Here is a 15,818-nt window from a genome sequence, read left to right on the forward strand (position 1 = left end):
CTATTAACCATAGTTAAGCACAATGGACATGGTTTTCACTGCTGTATATGTCCCTCTTGAACCTAATAAAGGCCTTTGACACCATCAGTTGGGAAGCATTTGTGGAACATTCTTGCCGCTTAGTTGCAGCTTGAAGTTTGTAACCATCCTTCGACACTTCCGCAAATGTATGTAAGTAATCATAATGACAAACGGCTTCAACACCTCCCCAGTTGAGCAGGGCTGTGTCATCAACTCAACACTGTCCTGAATCGACCTCGCTGCAGGGTGTCATTGCTGACAATCTGCCCAGTTTGTGCCCAGGGGGCTTTTATTGTAGTCCTGCATTTTCGCTGTTCCAGAAGCTCTTGTTGGACTTTAGTATGAGGGTTTAGATACTTTTCTTTGAAGTGGGTGGCACAGTGGCACAGTGGTTAACAATGCTGCCTCACAGCGCCAGAGACCTGGGTTCCATTCCTGCCTCAGGCAACTGTCTGTGCGGAGTTTGCACATTCTCCCTGCATGGGTTCCTCTGTGTGCTCCAGTTTCCCCCCACAGTCCAAGAATGTGCAGGTTAGGTGAATTGGCCATTCTAAATTGCCAGTCGTATTTGTTGAGGGAGTAAATGTCGAGGAATGGGTATGGGTGGTTTGCTCTTTGGAGGGTCGGTGTGGGCTTGTTGGGCCAAAGGGCCTGTTTCCACACTGTAAGTAATCTAACCTGTGAGCAGTTGTAGGACCTCTGGGTTTTAACAAGTATTGTTCCTTTCCCAGGAGTGTTCCATAGCAACAAAGCAGAGAGCATATTTTTATTTCATTGAAAAGAGCAAATGCTGGAGCTCACAGTGGGTCAGACAGCATCCATGAGAGAAAGCAAGCTAAGTTTTAGTGTTGAGATGTCTCCTCATCAGAGCTGCTCATTTATTGTTTGCTTTCTGTGATTTGCTTGAGGTTAGTTTTATATTGGCCCCTTGTGGCCTCTGCCCACGAGTGCTTGGTGGGGACTGAGCCCAGGGAGAGCCACACTGAGATTGTTTATTTCCTTCTGACTTTGCACAGAAGAATAATATGTTTTTTTTTTGTTTTAGAAATTGAAAGCAGGTTTAGTTTCAGTTTTAAGAGCAGAGTGTATGCCGCAGTGTGGTGCCTGATCTTGGGAATGTCTGTTGCAGGCAGTGAGGGATGTTTTTCAGGCTGGAGGCCTGTGGTGAATTCAGGAATGGATGCTGGGTCCAATGCCATTTTTCATTTATGTAAAAGATTTCAATGAGAATATAGGATGCATGGTTTGTGAGGAATGGCAGGTCAAGTTTAATTTTAATAAATGCAATATGTTGCACTTTGGTTAGAGGGACAGGACAAGACTTACACAGTTCATAGTAGGGCTTGTGGAGTGTTGTCAAACAGAGAGACCTAGGGGTTGGCAGAATGTCTTGGTGGCCAAGTACATCGATCCCTGAAATTTCCCACCCAGCTTGGTAAGCCTGTCAAGAAAACATACAATGTTAGCTTTTCTTGGTAGAGGTATTGAGTTTCTGAGCCATGAGGTCATGTTGCAGCTGTAGAAAACTCTGGTGTGGCCACACTTCGAGTATTGTGTGCTTTTCTGGTCACTGCATGATAGGAAGGATGCAGATTGTTTGGAAAGGGTTCAGAGGCGATTTATTAGGATGTTGTCTGGTATGAAGGGAAGTTCTTTTGAAGAAAGGCTGAGGAATTGAGGCTGGTTTCATTAGAGAGAAGAAGGTTGAGAGGTGACTTAATTGAAATATCTGAGGTAATCAGAGGATTCAGGGTGGAGAGTGAGAGCCTTTTTCAACGGATGGTGATGGCTCGCATGAGGGGACACAGCTTTAAATCGAGGAGTGATTGATACAGGACAGTTGTCAGAGGTAGTTTCTTTACACAGAGAGTTGTACTGGTGTGGAATGCCCTGCCTGCAACTGCTGTAAACTCACCAAATTTATGGGAATTTAAATGGTTATTGGATAAACTATGGATGAAAATGAAATTGTGCAGGATAGATGGGCTTCAGATTGGTTCCACAAGTCATCGCATCATCGAGGGTTGAAGGACCTGTGCTGCGCTCTAATGGTCTCTGTTCTATGTCCTGAAAAACATGCAGATAACATGACAGCTGCAAATTCTCAAGTAGCCAGCCTCATCTGGCACGGCTGTCCGAACCTATGGATTCTCCCAGTCTGCCCAGCCTGGAAGAAACCTCTGAGGGCAAGATGGACGCAGCAGATGTCTCAGCCTTGGCACCGTTACCACCAGCAGAAGAAGATAAATTTTTTCTGAGACGCAAGAAGTTGGCCACAGTACAGCACATGGCACCATTGGTGAGGCCAGAGTCTGAGGAAGTGGACCGAGTGGGAAAATAACTCAGGATATGTAACAAGAAAGAGAATGGGCCCATGTCCCAGGGCTTAGAGGAGGATGGAGGTAATGATTGGAAAGTAGTCACCCAGTGAACCTCAGTAAATATAATTCCCCTGGTTGGGGCTCTTCCCCTGGTCCAAGCAGGGAGTCCTGACTGGCAGGTGTGTCAGGGGTTCTGCTCACTCGAGGAGACATCTGTGTGAAGGCTAGGTCAGTGTCATGTCCTGTGCACGTGTAAATTGTTGACGTGCATCCCGCAGCATGTTGCATGCAAGGAGCTCAGCAGTAACCAAGCCTTAGATGATACAAAGAAGACTGTCCTCCATCTTAAGAATGAGGCTGCGGGTGCAAGTGGTACTCCCCCTGAGTGCGGAGATACTGAGCTCCCCGTGTAGCTGCATGCCCTTGTCTGCCTTACCTGGAAGGAGGAGAACATCCCAGGTGAGTTCCCAAATGCCACAGTTGTGAGTGTTATCAAAAAACGGAACACGTCAGACTGTGGGAACTCCAGGAGAATATTCTCAATGTCGAACATTGGAAAACTCAGCACCAAGGTCCTGTTCAACTCTCTCATCCCTCGAGGAGGTGATTCTAAGAAGGCGAGGTCTGTGTCATATCCTATGCACGTGTAAAGTCTTGAACTGTATCCTGCAGTGTATTACATACAAGGAGCTCAGTAATCCCCAATTTTGGCTGAAACAGAGAAACCTGTCCTCCAGCTAAAGAATGAGGCTGCAGGTGCGATTAGTATTCTCCCTGAGGCATTGAAGGGGAGAGGCACTGAGCTCCCAGTGCAGCTGCAAGCCCTTGTCTGCCTTATCTGGAAAGCCCCAAAATGGCACAGTTGTAAGTGTTTTCAAAAAAAGTGAACGTGTCGGACTGTGCTAACTGCAATAAAACCTCTCTGATGTCTTCCCGGAGACTCAGTATCGCTTTCTGTCACAAAGGAGCACAATGGACATGATTGTCATTGCTGCATATAACGTTCTTGGACCTTACAAAGGCTTTTGACACTTTCAATGAGGTAGCATTTTTGAAGTGTTCTTCATCACTTTAGTTACACCGTGAAATTTGACACCACCCTTCTCCTGGTCCACAATGACAGATGTCATCATTATGACAAATGGCTTCAACACCTGCCCTTTGCCCCTTTGAACTGGTGGTGAGCAGGGCTGTGTCATCACCACAACACTCCTGAACCTAAGTTGCTGCAGGACCACTCCACCGACAAGCTGCCCACATTTTTGCCAAGGGGGGGGTTTATTTTCCACCTGCACTGTTGTTGTCCTAAAATCTCTTGATGGGGTTCAGTGTGAGTGATAAATTATTTTCAGTTGAAATGAGCAGGTGTACTTCCTCTGGATTGCAAACCATTGTTGTTCTTTTCCCAGGAGTGTTTAATAACAACAGAACAGAGGGTTTAATTATTTTGTTGAAAAAACCAAATGCTGGATATTACTGCAGGTCAGACAGCATCCATGAAAGAGAGCAAGCTAGGATATGGAGTCTAGATGACTCCTCATCAAAGCTGTTCATATATTGTTTGTTTTATTTGATTTACTTGAGTTTCTTTTTATGTTTTTGTGCACAGGAGTGTGTAGATTTGGTTATTTCATATCAGGATTAATCCTCGACACAACAGAACGGGCTATATTTTCTATGTTCTATGTTGGCCCCCGTAAACCCTGCCCATGAGTGGTTTGTGGGAGAAGGCTCCAGAGAGAGCCAATTTTTGATTATTTGTTTATTTCTGTCTTCCCCAGAGTAATAGTATCTTTTTTTGCTGTAACAAAGTGCAAGCAGCTTTAGTTTCTGTTTTGAAAGTGCAGAGTGTATGTCACGGTGCTGTGTCTGTTCTGGGAGAGTATGCTGCAAGCAGTGAGGGTTGTTTTTCAGACTGGAGGCAAATGACAAATACAGGAATCATTGGCGGTCCCATGCCGTTTGTTATTTATGTCAAGAATTTTGAAGAGAAGCTCAGATGCATGGTTTGTGAGGAGTGGCAAGTGGACTTTAATTTTGATAAATACAAAATGTTGCATTTGGCGCAAGGAACAGGACAATCCCTTCACAGTTAATGGAAGGGCCCATGAAGTGTTGTCGAACAGAGAGTCCCAGGGGTTGACAGAACACCTACAGTGTGAAAACACAACAGGTCCATACACTGTGTCATATATTGTGCACATGTAAAATCTTGAACTGGATTCTGCAGCATAGGAGCTCAGCAATCCCCAGTCTTGGGCGGTACAGAGAATGCTGTCCTCTGGCTTCAGAATGAGGCCGCAGGTGCAATTGATATTCTTCCTGAGGCATTGAAGGGGAGAGGCAGTGAGCTCCAGTGCAGCTGCATGCCCTTGTCTGCCTTATGTGGAAGGAGGGGAGCATCCCTGGAGACCCCCCCCAGATGCTACAGTTGTGAGTGTTTTCAAAAGAAGAAAATGTATGAGACTGCTAACTACAGCAAAATCTCCCTGGTGTCGACCATTGGAAAACATATCTTGTCAACTGTCTCCTGTCTGTGAGGAGAAAGTGAGGACTGCAGATGCTGGAGGTCAGAGCTGAAAATGTGTTGCTGGAAAAGCACAGCAGGTCAGGCAGCATCCAAAGAGCAGGAGAATCGACGTTTTGGGCATGAGCCCTTCTTCAGGAATTGAAGAAGGGCTCATGCCCGAAACATCGATTCTCCTGCTCTTTGGATGCTGCCTGACCTGCTGCACTTTTCCAGCAACACATTTTCAGCCCTGTCTCCTGTCTGTGCCTGAGGAACCCATCCCAGACTTTCTATGTGTAATTCAGTCCCAGACAGGCACAAAGGATGTGATTTTTACTGTTATATTGGGTGCTCTTAGAACTTTCAAAGTCCTTTGACCCCATCAAACAGGAAGCAGATGTGTAGTGTTCTTCTCTGCTTTAGTTGCATCATGAAACTTGTCACCATCCCTCATCTGGTCCAGAACGATGTGTAAGCCATTTTAAAAGACAAATGGCTTCAACACTGACCCATTCTGCCTGTGAACCGGTGTTGAGTAGAGCTATGTCATCACCACAAAACAGCTCTGAATCTACCTCACTGCAGCACCTCAATGCAGATACACTGCCCACTTTTAGGCCAAGGGGGCTTGTACTGAAGTCCTGAATGTCGCTATCCCAATCACCCTTGATGAGGATCAGTGTGAAGGATAAGTTATTTTCAGTTGACATGAGCATGTGTACTTTCTCTGGATTTCAAACCATTTTGTTTTAAACAACAGTGTTCAATCATGACAGAACAGAGAGGATTTATTTACCAAATTGAAAGGAACAAATGCTGGAGATCACAGTGGGTCAGACAGCATCCAGGAGAGAGAGCAAGCTAAGATTTTGAATCTAGATGTCCTCTCATCACAGCTGTTTATTTTTTGTTTGTTTTCTTTGATTTGTTTGAGTTTTTTTTATGTTACCCCCTGTAGCCCCTGCCCACAAGTGGTTGGTGGGAACAGAATCCAGGCAGAGCCAAGTTTTGATTATGTATTTCTGTCTTATTTGTTCAACAAGTAGCTTTAGATTCTTTTTGAAAGAGCGAAGTGTATGTCACGGTCTTATTGCCTGTTCTAGTAGTGTCTGATACAGGCAGTGATGGTGTTATTCAGATTGGAAGCCTGTGACGAGTACAGGAATCGGTGCTGGGTCCAATGTCATTTGTCATTTATGTAAAGATTTGGATGAGAATATGGGATGGATGGTTGTTGAGGAGTGGCAGTTGGGGTTTCATTTTGATAAATGCAAATTGTTGCATATTGGAAAGAGTTGCAAGGCAAGGCTTACACAGTTAATGGCAGGGCCTATGGATTGTTGTTGAACCGAGAGTCCCAGGGTTGACAGAACTTCTACAGTGCAGAGGCAGGCCACTTGACACAATAGGTTCACACCACCAGTGCATTCGCCTTGTGTGCAAAAGTAGAGGCATGAGCCTGGAGAGCTAAGCGATCATCAAGCCACTGTCGTTTGCCATAGGAGAGTACTGTAGATACCCATTATTGGTTGATTTGCCTTTGTAGATTTGAAAGAAATGCTGAGCCAGGGATCTGTAAATTAGTCATTGTGCATGCCCATTCTAGTGGTTAGATGTGCATAATGTTCATTTGTGAAATGTGAAGATGATGTTTGAAAAGCTGTGAGCATCTGGTGTCTGGACGTGTTGGTCACAGATAATGGGCATTCATATGACAGCTGCATATGTAGTACAAAACCCAGTCCAAACTTTGAAGGCATGCTTAAGAAAACAGCTGACGACTTCACTGGAAACTAAGTTGTCCAGTTTCTGTTTGATGTTACAAACAGAGCACACGCGACTGCAGGGACATCGCCACCAGAGTTGCTAATGCAGAGAAGTCTCCACACCAGGTTAAATCTGATCTTCTCAGACATTACGGGGAGGGTGAAACAGCATCAGGAATGCCAATGCCGGCCACAAATCTCCTGTTTGTGCATGAGCCAGTTTACTTTATAGGACAGAATGTGCCGTTGAAACCGTGGGAATGGCCATGCATGAGTACGAGTCATGGTCGAAATGAGGACAGTTCTCTTGATGTACAATGCTTGTATCAGAGAGACGATCCTGAAAAATTGTGAGGATCACATGATCACTGTAACCACACAAGTGGCCTGGAGCAAGATATAACAAGCCCCCAGAACACCTGGAGAATTGACACTTTGGGCATGAGCCCTTCTTCAGGAGCCCTTCCGGAAGAAGGGCTCATGCCCGAAACGTCGATTCTCCTGCTGCTGCCTGACCTGCTGCGCTTTTCCAGCAACACATCAGCTCTGATCTCCAGCAGCAGTCCTCACTTTCTCCCAGAACATCTGGCAAGGCTGTCTGCACCAATGAGTTCTCCCCATTCACCCCGTGTGGAAGAAATCTCTGAGGGTGTGATGGAAATGGCAGATGTCGCAACCTTGATGTCATTGCCACCTGCAGAATTTCTGATCTGATGTAAGCGGTTGGTCACAGTCCAGCGCATGCCTTCAATCTCCAAGCGAGAGTCTGAGGAAGTGGACCTAGTAGGAAAATGACTCAAGATATGCCACAGGATACAGAATGGGCTTTTGACCCAGGAACTAGATGGGGATGGAGGTAATGATTGGAACGTGGTCAGCTGAGTGAGCCTCATTGAATATCATTTCCTAGGTAGGGTCTGTTCACCTGGTCCAGTCTGTGAGACTTGACTGGCAGGTGTACATGGAAATTCTTGAATTGCATCCCACAGCATATTACACACAAGGAGCTCAGCAATAGCCAAGTCCTGCAGCTCAAGAACAAGGCTGCAGGTGCAATTGGTATTCCCCCCGAGGCATTGAAGTGCAGAGGCAGTGAGCGCCAGTGCAGCTGAATGTGCTTCTCTGCCTTAACTGGAAGGAGGAGAGCATCCCAGGAGACCTCCCAGATGCCAAAGTCGTGATTTTTTTCAAAAACAGGAGCATGTCAGACTTCGACACTGCAGGGAAATATCCCTGATGTCGACCATTGGGAAACCAGTGTCCAAGTTCTTTTTCAACTGTCTGCCCCCTGTGGCTGAGGAACTCCTCCCAGAGTCTCAGGGTGACTTTCAGCCACAGTCGGGCACAATGGACATGGTTCTCACTGCTGCATATGGCCCTCTTGAACCTTCCAAACATTTTTGACAGAATCAATCACAAAGCATTTGTGGAGCATTCTTACCTGCTTTAGTTGCAGCATGCAGTTTGTTCATCATCTTTCGATGGATCCACAACAACATGTAAGTCATCATAATCACAAATGGCTTCAACACCTAACCATTCCCCTTTGAACCAGCGTCGAGCAAGGCTGTGTCATCATTTTAGCAGTGTTCTGAATCTAGCTCCTGCAGGACCTCACTGCTGTCAAGCTGCCCAATTTTGAGCCCAGGTGGAAGGGCTTATGCCCGAAACGTCGATTCTCCTGTTCCTTGGATGCTGCCTGACCTGCTGCGCTTTTCCAGCAACACATTTTCAGCTCTGATCTCCAGCATCTGCAGTCCTTACTTTCTCCTTGAGGCTTTTATTTTAGTCCAGCACTGTAGCTGCCGCAGCAGCTCTTGATGGGGGTCAATGTGAGGAAAAAGATATTTTTATCAGAAATCAACAGCTGTACTTCCTCTGGATTTTAAATGATTGTTGTCCCTTTCCCAGGAGTGTTCAATAGTGGCATCGTAGAGAGGATTTATTTATTTAGTTGAAAAGAACAAATGCTGGAGATCACAGTGGGTCAGACAGCATCCATAAGGTAGAGCAAGCTAGGATTTTGAGTCTAGATGTCTCCTCATTAAAGCTGTTCATTTATTGTTTGTTTTCTTTGATTTGCTTGATTTTATTTTTATCTTGCCCCCCTGAGGCCTCTGCCCACTAATAGTTGGAGGGGACTGAGTCTGGGGAATGCCATTTTTTGATTGTTTATTTCTTTCTGTCTTTCCCTGGAATAATGGTGTCTGGTTTTGTTTTAAAAAAGTGAAAGCAGCTTTAGTTTCTGTTTTGAAAGAGCAGAGTGTATGTCCCAGTGTGGTGCATGTTCTGGGAGTATCTGATGCAGGCAGTGAGAGTTGTTTTCCAGGCTGGAGGTCTGTGATGAACATGGGAATCTGTGCTGGGTCCAATGTCATTTGTCATTTATGTAAATGATTTAGATGAAAACATGGATTGTGAGGAGTGGCAGATGGAGTTTAATTTTGATAAATGTAATCAAAAGGACAGAGTAAAAGTTATATATTTCATGGTAGGGCCTGAGGAATGCTGTCAAACAGAGAGACCTAGGGGTTGCAGAACCTCTACCGTGCGGAAGCAGGCCAGTCAGCTCAACAGGTCAACACCACCAGTGCCATTTGCCTTGCTTGCAACAGTAGACAGACAGACAGACAGACAGACAGAAAGAGGCTGGAAAGCGAAACACTCATCAAACTAATGTGGTTTTCCCTTTGAGCAGTGCTGGTTATCCTCATGATTGGTTATTTTGCCTTTGTGGAAATTTTAAAGAAACAATGAGCCAGTTTTTGAAGCCAGGTAAATAACTGATCCATCGCATCGAGGACATGTACACAAAACTGCAGGGGAGCGGCATTTAAACTGAGCCATGGGAACAAGCCATTGTGATTCAATGAGGATTCCCATAAATATGCTGCACCTAAACCAATAAGGGATTGAACTGACTTTCTTTTCAGGTATCATCTGCCAGTGAACCTTTCCAGTGAACAAGAGAAAACATTTTACACGGTCTGTCCTAATTCACTATTCATCTGATCGATGTGCTAATAACCAGGAAGATTAATAAAGTGCATTTAATGTTTATCCAAGGTCTGAGGAAGGAAATAAAATTATATTCCAAGGCACCCCAAGTGATCTCCTTGAGCTACAGCATTGGACAAGAGCAGGTTAGACACATTTAGAGACCAACTGTGGGCAACCTCAGCTCCCACGTCGGTTTCTGAGCTTGGGTGTTTCCTTGGGTCAGTAAATTATTACAGAAAATTATGTAATAATCTGGCCTCCAATTGTCAGGTTGGATTTGGTATTCAGAAAGGATCATCTTTGCAAATAGTCATGTCACCAGGAAGTAGCCATTCAGGAAGTGGAAATATAGCTACTGCCATTTGAAGCCTTCACACAGAATAATCCCCAGTGAGTTCTGGCGCTGACATGTGAAGCCTTCCCTTACTATATCTGGTTACTACTGGCTCACTGATGACTCAGCAGAGAAGTGTATAGCTTCTAAGATTTGTTTTGGTTGGCTTCCAGCAGTTTACAGAGAGAGGAACATTTTTAAGATAGTAGCAGGTTATAGATAATGAGGGTTGTGTCCCTTAAGAAAGTTAAACATAGAACAATACAGCACAGAACAGGCCCTTTAGCCCACGATGTTGTGCTGAACATTTGTCCTAGCTTAAGCACCTATCCGTGTACCTATCAAATTGCCGCTTAAAGGTCACCAATGATTCTGACTCTGTCACTTCCACAGGCAGCGCATTCCATGCCCCCACTACTCTCTGGGTAAAGAACCCACCCCTGACATCCCCCCTATACCTTCCACCCTTCACCTTAAAGAAAGAACTTTTGGGTCTGGAAGAGATTACATCGATCGGAACGGATGAAGAGACTGGGGCATTTTTCATGGATAAGTTGATTTCAAGATTTCTTCCACAGATGTTGCCAGACCTGCTGAGCTTTTCCAGCAACTTCTATTTTTGTTTCCAAGGATGCTGACTGCTGTCTATGTTTACATAGATTGGAATGGTTGTATCAGCTGGAGAGGTTTACACTGATACACACTACTAGGAGTGGAGAAACTAACAGAGGTAAGGAGTATTTAATGGACTAGAGAATCTCACAGCAGTGGAAGGACTGTAGGGACTGGAGAAGATTATAGACATGGGGAGATGTGTAGGGTTGGGAAGATTGTGCTTGCTCTCGGAATGGAAAGAATGTATACTCATCATGAGGGTTGTCAAGACTTAATTATTGATATCGCGGGAAACTGAGGAGGTAGCAGTCAAAGGAAAGTTTATATAGTCCGGATCAGTTTACAGAGAGATAATTGATTCTTGGATTTGCAAACAGGAACTGTGACAGGGAATGATATAAAGAATGACAATGTAACTTATTTTTCTCAATTTCTGTATTCTGTCAGTAATGATTGTACCTAGATACTCTATACCTAAGGTGGCAGTATGTTGGTGACATTGTTGCAATGTATTCAATCTTGTGACTGAAGAGTCTATACCTAGGTACCTTTGTACCCTAGATAGCACTGTAAATGGCGACTCACAAACGTTTCTTAGATTAGATTCCGTACAGTGTGGAAACAGGCCCTTCAGCCCAACAAGTCCACACCGACGCTCCGAAGAGCAACCCACCCAGACCCATTCTCCTACATTTACCCTGACTAATGGACCTAACACTACGGGCAATTTAACATGGCCAATTCGCCTGACCCACATCTTTGGACCGTGGGAGGAAACTCATACAGACACAGGGAGAATGTGCGAACTTCACACAGAGGTGGGAATTGAACCTGGGTCTCTGGCTTTGTGAGGCACCAGTGCTAATCACTGAGCCACGGTGCTGCCCCAATGTATTAACTATACTAAGTTGACCACGTGACAATGAAGTTAATTCATTCATTCATTAACTCCAGTTGTAGGGAAAATTCTAAAGGCAGGAAGAGATCACAGTCATATATAAGGACAAGAGTAGGCTACGTAGGCAATGAGTCATGATTTGGAGATGCCGGTGTTGGACTGGGGTGTACAAAGTTAAAAATCACACAACACCAGGTTGGACTGGGATGTACAAATTTAAAAATCACACAACACCAGATTGGACTGGGATGTACAAAGTTAAAAGTCACACAACACCTAGCACACTAGGTTTCGGAGCGACGCTTCTGGCAAACGGACTGGGAGAGAAACTACTTGCAGTTGAGTGTATATTCACCTGATGAAGGAGCATCACTCCGAAAGCTAGTGTGCTTCCAATTAAACCTGTTGGACTATAACCTGGTGTTGTGCGATTTTTAACTTTAGGCAATGAGTGTTTTCATAGAATCCCTACAGTGTAGAAACAGGCCATTTGCCCTAACAAATCTGCACCAACTCTCCACAGAGTAACCCTCTTAGACCCATTCCCCTATCCTATCACTCTACATTTGCCCATGACTACTGCACCTAACCTACACACCCCTGAACACTCCAGGCAAATTAACACAGCCAATCCACTTAACCTGAACATCTTTGGAATGTGGGAGGAACCCGCACAGACATGGGGAGAATGTAGAAACTCCACACAGACAATTGTCCAAGGGTGGAATTGAACCCAGGTCTCTTACACTGTGAAGTAGCAGTGCTAACCACTGAGCCACCATAGGTTTAGCAGCTATAGGAGTTTACAGAGAAAAGGAAAGTTGAGGGGACTAGGTAATGTTCAAGAGACAGGGATGGTTGACGGGACTGTCGGAAGACCTGATTATACAGAACATTGCTGAGATTGAGTGAGGTCACAATGTTCAACAGGGATTAGAGGAACAGGAGGAAGGTACAGTCAGGGTGTGGAAAAGGAACAGGAGAAGGTCACATAAATAGTGTACTTTAGGGGGATTGGAGAAGATTACAGCAAATCAGAGGGCTGTGGAGGTTTGGGATGATTACAGAGGTAGGGACAGTTATTGAGAATGGATGAAGTTCATAATACTGAGAGTTGCAGGTACTGGATGAGCTTATTAGAATTACCAAGGATTATTCAGACTGGCATAGATTACAGTTGTAAGGACTGCAAGTGGTTACAGCAATCAAGATAATGTCACAGATGATTTTAACATGGATGGCTACAGCAGGTTACAGAGTTACAAAGGCTAGTAGTGACTGGAGGAGGCTAGAGATAGTGAGTGTTGTCATGATGGCGTAAGTCACAGAGATAGAGAAGATCACAGAAAGTGGATGAGGTTACAGACAGAGGGGGATCAAGTCGCTTCAGAACGTCACACACATGGATGGAGAGGTGTGTAGGGATGGTAGAAGGTTAGAAGGAGTGAGGTGCTGTCAGGACTGGAGAAGGTTACAGTGATATCATTGGCTGTAGAGGTTGGAGGAAGGTGCACAGTTGGGGAAGATGGTCAGGGCTGGAGGATGTGACAAACGAGGGTGGGCTGTAGCTGCTAGACAATATAACAGATATAAGGATTTCTGCAGTTTTTTTTAGGGATAGTGATTATCACTCAAAGTTTCAAAGGCATTATGGAAAGGAATAAGGATATTGCAGAAGTTAAGTGTCTAAATTTGGCAAAAACCACTTATTATTAGATTGCCACTATCACTAGACATTATCACTATCATTAGACAAGATCTGGCAAACGGACTGGGAGAGAAATTACTTGCAGTTGAGTCTATATTCAAAACGTGGGAGTGTTTTGAAGTGATACAGTGAGAATTCAGGGCCAATGTGTTCAGTGAGAAGTGAATGGCACAGGCAGTAAATCCAGTGAATTCTGATCAAGCAATATCATAAGTTTGATAATGAAACTACAGTGCAATAAAATCAGGTGAAGGCCTTCAAAAGTATAAATAGTGCAAGGGGGTTCTTATAAACTAAGGGCAAACAACAGCATATTTTATAAGTATAGATAGAACAAGAGGATTACCAGAGGAAGAATGGGGCAATCTGTACATGGAGCCAGAAGGAGAAGGTGTGGTCTTAAATGAATACTTCTTATTTGTGTTCACAACGGAGCTGAGGAGATACTGAAAGCTTTAAGAATGGGAGGATTTTACAGAGAAACGGAAGTACGTAGGATGGGACATGGTGACAGTCATAGGGATGATGATAGGAGCTCAAGTAAGTTATGGAAATAAAAAGTATTGTCATGTCTGGAGGAGGTTGAAGATATAAAGGCTGGTAGTGACTGAAGGAGATGACATGCATTGGGAGAGTAGTAGGGGCTGGTAGAGTTTACAAAGATTGTGTGTTTTAGAGATAGAAGGAGCTTATAGACTTCTTAGGATTGTAGAGACTAAAATATGTGACTGGGAGAGGAGCTCTGGATCTTATCCAGAGACCAGTAGGCTTCTAATAGGCTGAGGAGGTTTCTAAGGTAGGCAAATTTTTGTAGTGATAGGGCAAAGTGACAAAGATGATGAGAGGAGGAGGAGCTTTACGTAGTGACAAAAAAGAATGAGAGTCCCTACTGTGTGGAAACAGGCCCTTCGGCCCAACAAGCCCAAATCGGGAAGGTTTTCTGGTCTGGAAGAGATTAAACTTACAGGGATGGCTCAAGAGACTGGACAATTTTTCACAGGTAAGGAGGGTTGTAGGGGCTGGAGAGGGTTACACAGATAGGGACGGATATAGGGATTAAAGATAAATACACAGACATGATTACCCATGCTATCTCAGTGAGGGCCAGTACAGCACAGGTGAAAGCAGGACCCTAACATGATGGTGGGAATGGCTGATTGATTGTCTTTAATGAAGTGATGGGCAACACAGGAGTTGGGAATTCTGCTGAGTCAGGAACATCCTGAGTACCTACAAGAGAAAGAGAAATAGACAGATCCAGGAATTAGACTGATGCATTGAGGACTACACATGTAGAATGGTACGGAGTGCCACAGGCATCTTGAAAATCGCAGTCTCCATCCCTGACCTGTGCTGCCTTATCTCTCTGAAGTGGAGAATACTCTTGGCTCATGATCTGGAGTAGCTGCAAGAGGGAAAGAGAGATGCAGACAGAGGCAGCAATTAAACCCACACTAGTTAGTGATAACAATGGGATTACCAAGAAAATATTTAGCCTCCGATTATGAATATGTCTGAATGCTAATTCTGAGTAATAAGTGTCAGACAACAGAAGTGGAAGGGCAGTGTTAAGGCCCCCTAACAACATTATATTGTTAGACACTGTATTAAACAGGGAATTATTGAAATTTGTAACAAAAGCACGGATAATTGTGAGAGAATACAATCTTCATATCTCATCATTTCATTGACGGTTGAAGATTAGGATGACTCTCCTCCACTCTCAGGGTGAATCTGTAGGTCACTGTACAAACCGATGTGGTTTCACAGACTCTACCACACTTGGGGCAAAAGGTGAATAAGGGAAGGGGGTGGGAGAGGTGCTGGTGCAACAGCCTGGCCTGGTCTTTGCATTGTTTGCACCTGGCTTCTGCTTTTACCCCGAGGTGCTCGGTGCCTTCCCGATGCTCCTCCTCCACTTTGGATGGTCTTGAGCCAGTGATTCCCAGGTTCCTTTTTATATTTTTTAACATTCATTCATGGGCACCATTGGCTAGACCAACATTTACTTTTGACAATTGGGGCTTACTCTGCAATACCAGGCCAAGTTGGTGGAGGACCTTCAACTTGAGGATGTTCAGAGTGTGACCCATGCTGTCATAGTCACTGTAAAGGTGCTGACAATGGTCTGCAGAAATCCTCAGATTGCACATATGTAAACATCATGAATGTCCTGCAGCTCGATTACACTGGTTGGGGTGACTTTGGTTTTGGTTTGAAGACAGTGGAGGTTAAATAGTTTCCTGCTGGTTCTGTAGGTTAGCCCCACTCCAATGGTGAAGTGAAGCATTGCAGCGAGATAGATCAGTATTGGGGCAATGACACAGCCCTGCTTGACACTGCCCCAAATGGGGAATTGGTCGGTAGTGAAACAATTTGTTATTACCATGAATTCCTTGTCATAGTGGAGCAGGTGAAGGATGGTGGAAAACTTCATGGTGTGACCAAAGTGGAGATGGACACTCCATAACACTTCCCTCGTTGAGAGTATCAAAGGCCTTTGTCAGGTCAAAGGCGGCAATGTCAAGCTGTGAGGTTAGAGTCTGTTTGTATCCCAATCTTGAGTCAGACTGCTTCTATTTCCAAGAAGAAAATGAGGACATGGAGATCAGAGTCGAGAATGTGGTGCTGGAAAAGCGCAGCAGG

The sequence above is a fragment of the Hemiscyllium ocellatum genome (genome assembly GCF_020745735.1).
Source record: "Hemiscyllium ocellatum isolate sHemOce1 chromosome 15 unlocalized genomic scaffold, sHemOce1.pat.X.cur. SUPER_15_unloc_9, whole genome shotgun sequence".
Classification (NCBI taxonomy): Eukaryota; Metazoa; Chordata; class Chondrichthyes; order Orectolobiformes; family Hemiscylliidae; genus Hemiscyllium; species Hemiscyllium ocellatum.